An 11,461-nucleotide genomic window follows, 5' to 3' on the forward strand; every position below is an offset into this window, starting at 1 on the left:
TCCAACCTGTGCACCTCAAGGCCTTCTTTGGTATTTTAGCTTTTTGGAGGGTTTTTACAACCAGATACAGTAGCTTACCGCAGTAGGTCAAGTCCAGTACAGCATGTGGGGGCGCGTGTGCGTTGCCCAGTTCCTTCAGATAACGTGGAATTACACGGCTGCATTATCCAGCCAGCGTGAAGGGGGAAGAACCCGAGGGAAGTTTTAACTGAATGTCAATGGGGAGCTGTGAGCTTTAATGGAGGCCGCTGGAGGTCGATGGGGAGGAAACCGAGCGGAAGGTCAAAGATTTTCTCAGAGTCAAGTCAAGCCGTGTGTGAGGTTAACTTACAGTGGAAAAAGGCTGGAAACAAGAAGAAGGAGAAGAGGGGAAGCACGGCTCCCCCCGCCGACGAGTGCCGCTCTGCCCCCCTTGATGCTAATCCTCTGAAAGCTGTTTTCTAGCGAGGATTAGTGCCAGCGAGAACAAGGCTTAGAGCTCTCCGCCGAGTCGAGATGAGAAATCGAATACAGGTGCTTGTCGGGGGCTGAGCCCGATGACTTTTCTGCGTGCAATATCATACAGGGTAGGGTGGGGGAGGGGGGTGGGGTTCGCTCTCACTGCACCAGCTGGTATTACATCCTTCAGGGTGATATTGTTGGAATTCAGGTCAATGCTGACTCGTGCAGAACAGAGAAAAGAATCCTCTGAAGCTCAGTGGATCCTCTAACCCAGAAATCACTGCTGCCCCTGCTCGCACAAAGGCAGGTGATTCTGTTGCAGAGCTGCAGATAGCCATCATTAATTATCATTATGAATGACAGAAGTAATAGCAAATGCCCACACAAGTGTCCAGAGCAAAAGAGCAGCAAATCTGGTACCTGTACCTATTGTGTTTGCTGTTGTTCATCATCTGTGTTTATATCATCTGCTTCCAACTGACCCCAGACGTGGGTCCATGTTCACAAGTAAATTTTAATTAGTCACTCTGAGCCTTCATTTGTGGTTTGTGTCTCTGATGTCAATGTGGTGTTTGTCAAAGTCACTATGTTGGTTGTTTAGTTGCTGCTTTCCTAGGTAGACCCATACAGTCGAACACAACCCAATACGCTTAGAATGTTCAGTTTTTATTGATGCTGTCATAGAGATGTTCATTAAATGAGAGATTTTAGCACTGGGTAGTTTCTAATATTTGCCTCCCTCATGCATTTAGATGGGAAATAATTAGACATGTCCTAGTATAATTCAGACTAAACCAACACCACCTTTAGCTACAACCTGAAACATTTCTGACAATGTCAACAAAAAACGAACGTTAGGAGCTTCATAAAGATGGATGTTATAGCAGAGCTGCTGGACTGGACTGTGTTAGATTACACAGCTGTACCTGTAGCCTGATTCCAGTCCTCTGAGCTGCTGCTCAGACCAAAGTCTGACAACATCTCAGCCAATCAGCCGATGATTGCAATGTGATGATAAGTAATGATGGGGATTAAGGGCTGGGTCTGTCGGCTTCTTCAAGAGCCAGAAAAATGAAAAGAATAAGCAACAGGTTCCTGTGAGTTGACTTACTGAAATGAAAAAAAAACGCTTTTTCAAACCTAAAAATAAAATAATGTTAAAAAATTTCCAAGTCTATCTTAAACTGTAGTAGTAAAATTTTCTCAAGAAAATGTAAAGTTCTCTCTGTGAATCTGGATCCCTTTCAGTTATTGATGTGGAGCAGATTCTCACTGCTGAAATGAAGCAAAAAGTGAATGTAAAATGTGGAATCTCCAAAGCAACCACTGACCCCAGCTGTCAGATAAATACAAGTTCAATATTCCCCTTTGGTGGCAAACAAAAGTGGAAAGGGTCCAGAATTAGAATGCTTGACTTAAGTAGTAGAATCTCTAGACTGTAATTACAGTAAATACAGTACTTGAGTATTTGCACAGGTTTCAGCTCTCAGTGAGGCAGCAGCGGCGGCTAATGAGCCCGCTCCTCCTTCCCTCTGATGATGTTTGATTTTAAACCTGATGCAGCAGAACATGCACACAGCGTGTTGTACATTATATAAAAATAAACGTGCGCTCTGCTCGTCCTTGTTCAGGGGATTATTCCCTGTCAGGAGCTTGTGTTTATGTTTTTTTTTTCAGTCAGCCAGCTGGTGCAGAGGTGTGTGTGTGTGTGTGTGTGTGTGTATTGTGTCCCCCGGGGTCGGCGGCTCGGCACTTGTAATGCATGGCTGTGCTCACCTGTTCGACACGGGAGACGCATCGCCTCCATCGCCGCGGCAGCAAGACGGATGAAGAGGAGAAACAGCAGCATCGGCGCTCCTGGAGGTGACCCAGCTCCAGTCAGTCCCCCTTGCTCAACCTGGGCAAGGGGGACGGAGACAGGAAGGTCGACAATTCAAGGTGCCTTTGAGCAAGGCACCAAACCCACAGCAGCTCCCAGTGGACAGCAGGAGACTGTCGCTGTGACCCACTTCATACCTCACAATAAAACTGTAAAGTATCCATCAGATGTTAGTGTGTAAGTGATGAACGACCCTGAGTACATAAGTACACTAAGTCAAACTTTAAATACATGCATCTTTGGAACTTTACTGCACATTAAAAACTTCAAGACTTTATTATTATTTTGAAGAAAACGTTTTGTAGTTGTTTTTGTTTTGTTTCACTCCATTTGGAGCCAAATGGAGCCACTTGCATGAGAACAGTGTCCAGCAACACCACTGTCAAAAATCAGTTTGTGGATTTGACGTGTGTACATTCAAAACAAGTATTGAACTATATGTGCAACTAGGTTACAGAACATGAACAGACAAACTTCTTTCAGTGCAGTGAGATAAAATCAAGTTTATTTATGTAAGTCAGCTGAAAAAAAAATTGTTTTGAGAAGTGACTATTATCTGAGGGACGTAGATGGTCAGGTGACGATGTGAGATCTAGAAATATTCAGAAAAGGTCAGTCTGAGGATGTGTTACAATATCTGTATGTCGATCCCTCAGGCTGGGATCAGACTACACGAAACCAGCCCCAAAATGACCCGATCAAACTTCCATGAGGTATTAGGAACATCCGGTACCTTGTTCAGTGTCCTGCTCCTCCTGCCTCATCAGGTCTCAACAGAAAAAAGTTATGACTGAAGTGCTTTTGCTTTTGTCTCCTCTATAACCTTTATGAGGGTCCTCCTGCCAGTTCACCTCTGCAGGTCACTGAGGTCGATCCCCAGGTCAGGGTTCGAGCCCCAGCTCGTCCTGTCCACGTGTCAAAGTGCTGAAGAAGTTTTCTATAAATGCTTAACATAAGAAAAAGCGAATCACTCCAGTAATATCAAGTAAAAAGAATATGAGCCCATTAGTTTTACTAATTCAAAGCATAGTAACACTTATTATTTATTAATATTAATGCTGAATGACCTGTTAATGTTTATTTTTGGCAACATTATGATCAAACAGCTGAATGTCTTTTATATCTAGACGTGAGTGGTAATAACAGTAATACACCTCCTGCTGCAGACTGTTCTGTGGAGGTTTCCTGCTGTGGTCTGGTCGCTGACGTTTCCTCCCTCTCTTCAGTTTTCCATCGGCGCTGCAGAGCCGGGTGAAGCCAAAGGCCACAGCCCATCAGCTCCCTCATCAATACCTGATAACCTTTCTATGAGGAACGCACCACGCCTCCATCTGTACAAATAAACAACACGCCCGATCAATAGTGCCCTGCTCGATAAAAGTAAAAGTGCAACAACACATTATGAACTCCCGCTGTTTCTTAACTTTGCAATTAACTGAGGCCTGGTGGCCACGCCCCCCTGCTGCGAACTGCCAATCACACCCCCAGCCCCCACCCCCCGCGGGCAGCCAGCAACATCAGCCTTGCCACGTCCAGCCTTCGCCTGCTTGGTGACGAGCTTGCCACTCATTACTGAGCGGTGGGCGGCGCTCCTCTTTAGTGTCCTCATTAACGAGCTGCAGGGCTTCTAATTAAACAGCTCAGCGGCCACTAAGTGGCTCGTCTTTATTTACCTGGGCAGCACCTGAACGGTGTGATTTGTTTGTTAGGCGCCCCGACAGACACTCCCAGCTCCACCCACGCTGCTCAGCTCCTGACGTCTCCTGCTCTCAGTATTGATGAGCCAACAGGTTTTATGACCTGCTGTTCTTCTTCTGTGTGTTCAACATGTGGCGGCTGACTGCTGAGAGAAGCTCCGCTGCTGCTGATGAGTCACCGGTCACATCGAGCGTCGCGCATCAAGCATCTGATTAATGATCTCAATCTAAAGTTGAACTCTAAACCGTTTAAAGATGCTTGTGTTTGTCTTATAGAAAGTAAAGACACTTAAGAGGCTGCACATGTTCATTCCACTTTCAGTATAAAAGTCCAGAGGGACAGATTCACACAACAAAATGTGATGTGTGCACAGAGCCTGATATAGAACTGCAACGACCAGAAAATTAATCTGAAATTACTGATAACTGATTCATTGTTTTAATTATTATTCAAGCAAAAATAAAAAAAGGCAAACATCCTGTTGCAAATTCTCAAGTGCTTTTCTGTTGTATCTGTTCTCTGTTGTATTTTTCACTATTTTCTGACATTTTATAGACAAAAGATAAATTGATTCATTGAGAAATAATTGTCAGAAGAATATATCAGTAATCACAGCCCTGAACTGACAATCTGACTGAATTTGTTTCATGTCATTATCAGAGGTACGTCACTCCATTACTTGAGTCAAAGTATAGATACTCGTGGTCACATATGACTCCAATGGTGGAGTAAAAGTACTGTCGTAGTAATTTTTTAAAATACCTTTTTTCCACATTTACAGAACCTAATAACTCTGAAACAACTGACCGAATGACTGACATGCTTCAAAGCTGCAGTCAGTAGTTGTAACTCTCCAGTTTACATTGATCTCATCCATCATCATGGCAGGTGACCTCTTCTTCTTAACCTTCTTCCCCAAACCCACTGTGGACAAAAACACACAATTGAGAATGAATGAAAAATTAATTTTCACAATAAAATGCACTGCTGTTCAGCCAGTGGTTTCGGAGATATCATGCTATCGACAAACGTGTTTTCCATCACTAGTTGAAATAAGGAAAAGATTTTTAGACCTTACCACAGCCATATTTTGTAGTGGCTCCAGTCCTTTTATTTCGTTTTAGGACAGCACTGCTGTATTCGCTGACAACATGTAAAATGTTCTTGAAAGTCAGTTTTCTGAATTATTCTTCTATTCTGTTGTGTAAAATGTCTGACAAAGATTCATGTCGGCAACATTTAAAGAATAAAGGAATTCAGACATGCTGCTCAGCCACAGCACTGCTGCTGGGATGAATGTACATCATTTCTTCCCCACTTCATTTCAAGTACCTGAAATCTTGGGGCAAGTTAGAATAGGAGAAGGAGAAGAGGGAGGAAAAAAAAAAAGAAAATAAAAGGAGAGAAGAATGTCTCTGACTGTCAGGCAGCGTTGGCCGTTTATCCTGCAGACCGGCGGGCATGGAGCTGTGAATAAAGGAAGCGGAGGGGGAAAAAAAAGAAACCGATCCCATTTCATCTCTGCAGGAACATGACAGAGGAATAAAAGCAATACTAAAGTTCAATGGGCCCTGCAGATTTCCTTCCACATGCAATTTGTCACAAGCAGCAAGGTCCATCCGCTGGAAAGAGCCGGTCCTGGAGCTTCACTACTGCTGCTGCCGCTGTATTTGTTACGATGTTGTATTGTGAAAGGAAGCACCATAGCCCGCACGCATGTAAGTGAGTGTGTGTGTGTGTGTGTGTGTGTGTGTGTGTGTGTGTGTGTGTGTGTGTCCTTTGTCATAGTCGGAGACCACAGTCATAGCCCACATTAATCTTGTTACAGAAGAAAAGCACTGGTGCTCCGACCTCTGTGGGTTAAGAGAATCAAGTCTGTTGACCACACCCAGCTGTGATGTAGTGTTGTATTGTAGTGCACTGTTAACTGCTTCACTGCACAGGAAGGAGCAGCCACCAGAGGGAGGCTGAGCAGGATTTTTTTTTTATTTTTTTTTTACCTGAACCACAACAGCAGGACCAGCCCTAAAAACGTGAATGTCACTGACTGGATTACTGACTGATGTAATTACATCACTGGTCAGGCATCGAAGGAGTTTCTGTATTGGTCACTGCTCTTTTAAAATGATTTAGTGCAAACGAGCAATGATCAATTTAGCATCTCTGTTGCTCTTAAGCAACAAATCCAGCCACTTTTCGGACAAACCTTAACCACGCCTCTCTATGGCAGCTGATGAGAACGAAACCCTAGCTTTCTCTCTGAGTGTTCACCTTACAGTAAGTTTGGCAGAAATCACGGCATACTCTGTTTTTAATTTTATGTGTTTGGTGATTTTGTCAGATTATAAAATCAGGATTTTTGCAGCAGCTTGGAAATGTCTTGGAAGTGACTGTAGGTTAGCATGTGGTCTTAATGGGCCACATTTCAGTCATTGTTTACGGGGAGTTCAGCTGTATTAAAATACTATGTATGTAGGAGAGATGGCTGGTACTGTTTTCACCTAGTCTGTGTGTGTGTGTGTGTGTGTCATCATGTGACTCATCCATGGATGTACAGTATATGAAAAACAAATAGACCCAGCCCGCCCTGGACTGAATTTTTACTCTTACTGGTTACCCTCCTTGTGCTGCATGTAGCCAGTGGCAATCTTAGACTCCAAGCAAGGAAGAGGGCCCAAGCAAGGAAGCCCTTTGAAGCCCATCAAAGACCACACCACCCCTTACCCCCACCCCACATGCAGACTAAGTATGTCTATATGCTACAATTTACAGATGCTCCCTGAATGCCCCACATGCAGGATATCAGTAGACACTACCTACAGCACATATCATCACCCATTTCGGAGGATTTGTGGCAGCAGCTGTGCACCGTATAGTGTCTTTAGGGGAAGTTTAAGGGGACTTATAGTTGTCATTGCAAAATGTGCAAATATGAGGGGCCATCAAGGGCCCCTTTTTCCCTTAGGGGCCCCAAGCATTGGTCTAGTTTGCCTCTCCTGATGGTGCACCTCTGCATAAAGCTACACGTGCAGTCATGCCTTTTTCCCTAAATGTGACTTTACACACACACAAAACTGCAGCCCGTCTGACTGTGTTACAAGATATCAGCTCAGTTCATTCATCCATTGACTCAGCCAATCACTAAACGACTGACTGACAGCTCTTTCAGTGGGCACAGAAGCATGCTGGGAGATGGAGTATTGTGTGTACCAGTTGTGGTAAAAAAGAAAGGAACTGAAGAGTAGGTAGTCTCACACACACAGATCCTCACACACTCAGCCCAACATTTTATAAGGGGCCCTCGTTTCTCTTTTTATCTTTAATGGTTTAGTTTTGTCCTTTATTGCTCTATAAAACACTCTGTGACATACTTATTTAATTGAAAGCGCTAAAGTCTAAATCATTTGGACTTTTGATGAATCAGGTGGACTAAAAGCAGAGATGGCAGCAACTGAAGCTCTGAAAATTAGGGGACCAACAGACACATAAAGAAAGATTACATTACTTTACATTGGCACGCAGCAATAAATCAGCCGGCAGTGAAGGTGTCCGTGCAGTGTGCAGGTGAGGCAGAAAGCCAATAAAAAACAGAGAAGAAAAAGAGCTGGCTCCTCATGTCATTAGCCTGCCATTTAACCGATATCTATTATTGATTGTGGCTGATCAGTGTCAAGGCTTCATTATGTGATTGGTAAATCTGGTATGGGCATGATTCCCGCCACAATAACCAGTAATAATAATATCTCCACTTTTAAACAAGTAATGGAAAATTTTTTTAACAATATGTTTTCGGTTTTCTGCCATTTACTTTTACCCAAACTCTTACTTACTGTTCAATACTTTGATTACTGACCAAATACCTGCAAAACTAATCTCCTCTCATACTTTGTATATTGCACTAATTAGCCAATGATAGCAAAACAAACATCTATCCATCTACTATTTATACCTGCTTATCCTTTTAGAGGGTCACGGAGGGGCTGGAGCAGATCCCAGCTGACACTGGGTGGAGCACACCGTCGCCAGAAAATCACAGTGCGACACACAAGCTAATCAGTCTACAAATGCAGTATATGAAGGATGTGGCCCCTGAACTGGGACACAGCTACCATAACATTTGCCTCAAAGCATTGCTAAAGCTAGAACCACCAGCTTCAAGTCAGGCTCATTGACAAAAGAAGCTTACTCTTCTTTAATTATTTCCAGTTGCTTCTACTTTTTTCACACTTGTTGCTCAGATTAGAGTCACATTTAAAGTTTTCCAGAGGCTGAAAGGACATAATCCCTCTTTATCTAAAAGAAGGTGTTGTTTTTCATTGGCTACGGCATAACAGCTGGTCGAAGGAATGGCAAAGCAGAGGATAACAAAGAGCAGCAGGGTGGCGATTATACGACTAATGGAACTGGTGATGTAGCCATGTACATTATTCTGAATTTACCATGTGAGCCTTCAGAGCACAGATAATTGCTCTCTCTCTCTCTCTAAATATAACTGCTTCACTGCATGGTTAAATATTATAATGTGGTCAACTGAATAAATACAGCAGTGTTCATATGCTTAATGATGATCTAACTGAACTGACAATAGGAACGTAAGTGGCCATAATAACTGTTTGGGAGTCACCTCAAAATAAATATTATGTAGGAAACAGTGCTGGTGGTTGTATGTCAACAGTAAAGACACTAAAGACTACCCCTCCCTCCTCTTTCTCCTCTCTTCAACCTCCCAATCTCTGTCTTCCTATCTATAGCCCAAGTGCTGATTAACTCCCCATGTGGCTGAAGGCTTGAACACCACTGAGGCCTCCAAATTAAAGACCCCTCTTCCTCTTCCTGTGCAATCAGCAGTGCCTTCCTGCTCCTCGAAAGTGGTGTCGAGCTTGCTCTCTGCACTCTGCGGAAATAAGCTCCATTTTTTTTTTTTTTCACCTCCTTTTTCCTCGAAGTTTCGTCTGAGTGGCGATTGAGGACACGGTCGAAGTGTCAGAGCTGCGAGGAAAGAGGGCAGCCCCCCTGTAGAGGAAACAGGAATCTAAATTCACAGCAAGGTTGACAGCCCCCTGAGTATATCCGAGCTGTGAAGATGTGGTGGCCCTCAGCTTCCTGCAGCACAAAGCAGCTCGCTGCCACAGAAAGGGCATCGCAAAGTTCCTCGCTCACAAAGTTTGTCTGTGAACGCTTTGTAATTCTGCAGGTTTCTATAGTACGATTCTTGTAGCTGCCGTGATGCTGTCAGTCTCTCTCTGATATGCCACCCTGTTTGAATCTTTATTCATGATTGTCGTGCTTGTTCAGTGATAGTAACAAATGAACTGATCTGTGATGCTGTGATGGGAAACATTTGGTATCAATTTAAAAAAAAAACAAAAAAACAGAACTGTCCTCCTACCCTTTTTCAGCCCTCTGATACGACCCATAGGAGTGTCTTCTGAAATAGTGCTCCTATGGTGGTTTCAGTAAAGATGGTGATTTGGATTAAAATAAGTACTTCCCCAACATTAGACAATCTTTGTTGCCATGATTACATGTCCCTTTAACGCTGCTGCTGCCTTCATCTGATTGACACGTCAGTCGGCCAGTGAACTGAGAGTCGGCGTGCTCTCTGAACTCAGCAGATTGTTTAGGTCAGTCTCAGCTTTCGTCCTGAACTCGAGGCCACAGGAATGTTTGTTCCAGCTATTGTCTGCTGTGACCTCTGACCTCTGACCTCATTACAGCTGATGTTGACCTCTGACGATCACAGTCAGCCCAAATGCTGGAGGAGGAACAAAGCCACAAAAATAGATTTTATTGAACGAAGAGCATTCACCTGCCAGACACACACACACACACACACACACACACACACACACACACAGAAGCGTGTGCGAGGTCTTCAGTGTTTAATTACAACCTCTGCTGTTCTGTTATTTTTCCCATTAAATTATATATCAGCATTTGTTAACATTAAAAATGATCGTGATTTAAATAAAATCTCAACTGTACACAGCGAGGTCGCATTTATATAATTTTTTTTTTTCTTTCTTCTACTCACACGCTGATTCCCTGCAGACTATGCTCATTTATGTTAAAAAAAATAAATTGACCAAACCCTGGTTAAAAGTGCTGAATTACATTATTCTGACGGTATTCTGGTTTTGGCAGCTCACAGTGTTCAGATTATTATTCAGATTTGTTGCATATACAGTTAAGATTTAGGGTGCTTTCACACGTCACCCGTTTGGTCCAGTTAAACCGCCCTAGGAGGGTCCTGGTCCACTTCCAGGTGGAATGGCAGACTGTGAATTGCTCAGAAAGCAGTCTCATAATTGATCTGAGCCATGTGTGTATTTTTGTAAATCATTTGGTAACCATAGTAACACATATGCATGTTAACATCATCTGCATATGACTGGAGATTTTCCCTGTTAAACCAGCGTTAGCATTAACAGCTGTTTAACTACCAGTCTTGGCAAGAGCTTCAGCCGTCATTGAAATTACAATACAAGAGGGTGCGAGATGTCCTCTGAGAAGCGTTACTTCAGGGCAGACTGGACGTGACAGTGACTTGGTATCGGAAAAAGAGAAGACACAGGCCGGCAGGGCCAGAGCTAGCTAGTTAGCATGCTAACTTAAGACGGAAGGGATAGAAATAGAAGCAAAACAAGTGGGTTGCTTTCCACTGCTGGAGACTCTGAGCAAGTAAAGGAGTGAAATTTGATTTTCCTCAAGACTGGTAGGTAAACAGCTGTCAATGCTAATGTCGCCTGTGTGGCAATAGAAAAACTTAAAAATGGCTCCTTTTCATGGGTTTGGACACACATGCAGCTCTGTTGAATCCTGAAGGAAACTGAACACATTTTCTTAGGTAAAGGTTCATCCTTCCAAACTACCAAAACCCATTCTTTCAGTATTTAGTTGTGCAGATAGCTTGTGCATGGCTTATGAACTGAGGGTTTGAGATATTTTTCTCCAAAGTTTCTGTTTTATTGACATTTCTGTCAGGGACACTGGAGTAAACAGTTTTCTTGAAGCTTTCAACAGCACAAATAAAATTCTGTTGTATAAGGGTATTGACAAAATGTATTTAATAACATGGTTGAACACTGAACTGAGTGTGAGGTTTTCAGACCAGTCAGGGCTGAAGCTCTATTTGTTGCTTGATAATGTAAATAGTAATGTGTTGTAAAAATAGGTCTCAGCTGACAGCAGGGGGCGCTGACACTTCTAACGCATTCCGTCTCCGTAGCAACATTTTGATGCCAATCACATTTCAAGATTCTGCAGATGGGCGGAAACACGCTTCAATCTTCCTGCCCACATGTTTATCCGCCCACTCCCCAAAACTCCTCATTCTCAGCTGGATTAATGTCCCATTGGGGAGGCGCAGATGACTATCCCTGACCTTTCACCCCCAGCTGAGCGCTCCCTAAGCTGTGTGTGGGTTTCACTCAGCTGCCGTAA

General features: G+C 43.4%; 2 long non-coding RNA genes across 2 annotated transcripts in view; one reads left to right on the top strand and one right to left on the bottom strand.

The window, feature by feature from the left end:
• Nucleotides 1–1,606: 1,606 nt before the first annotated feature.
• Nucleotides 1,607–11,461, bottom strand: part of LOC139606331 (uncharacterized) — a 12,005-nt gene continuing 2,150 nt past the window's right edge. The window contains exons 2-3 of the long non-coding RNA XR_011684604.1: nucleotides 3,994–4,942; nucleotides 1,607–3,651 (exon numbers count right to left, since the gene is read on the bottom strand). This is a non-coding gene — a long non-coding RNA (uncharacterized lncRNA). The remainder of the gene's footprint in view (nucleotides 3,652–3,993; nucleotides 4,943–11,461) is intronic.
• Nucleotides 10,259–11,461, top strand: part of LOC139606332 (uncharacterized) — a 2,795-nt gene continuing 1,592 nt past the window's right edge. The window contains exon 1 of the long non-coding RNA XR_011684605.1: nucleotides 10,259–11,461. This exon is cut by the window's right edge and continues 125 nt beyond it. This is a non-coding gene — a long non-coding RNA (uncharacterized lncRNA).

This window comes from Trachinotus anak, unplaced genomic scaffold, assembly GCF_046630095.1.
Source record: "Trachinotus anak isolate AG129_WGS33_773 ecotype Australia unplaced genomic scaffold, CSIRO_AGI_Tana_v1 ptg000021l, whole genome shotgun sequence".
Classification (NCBI taxonomy): Eukaryota; Metazoa; Chordata; class Actinopteri; order Carangiformes; family Carangidae; genus Trachinotus; species Trachinotus anak.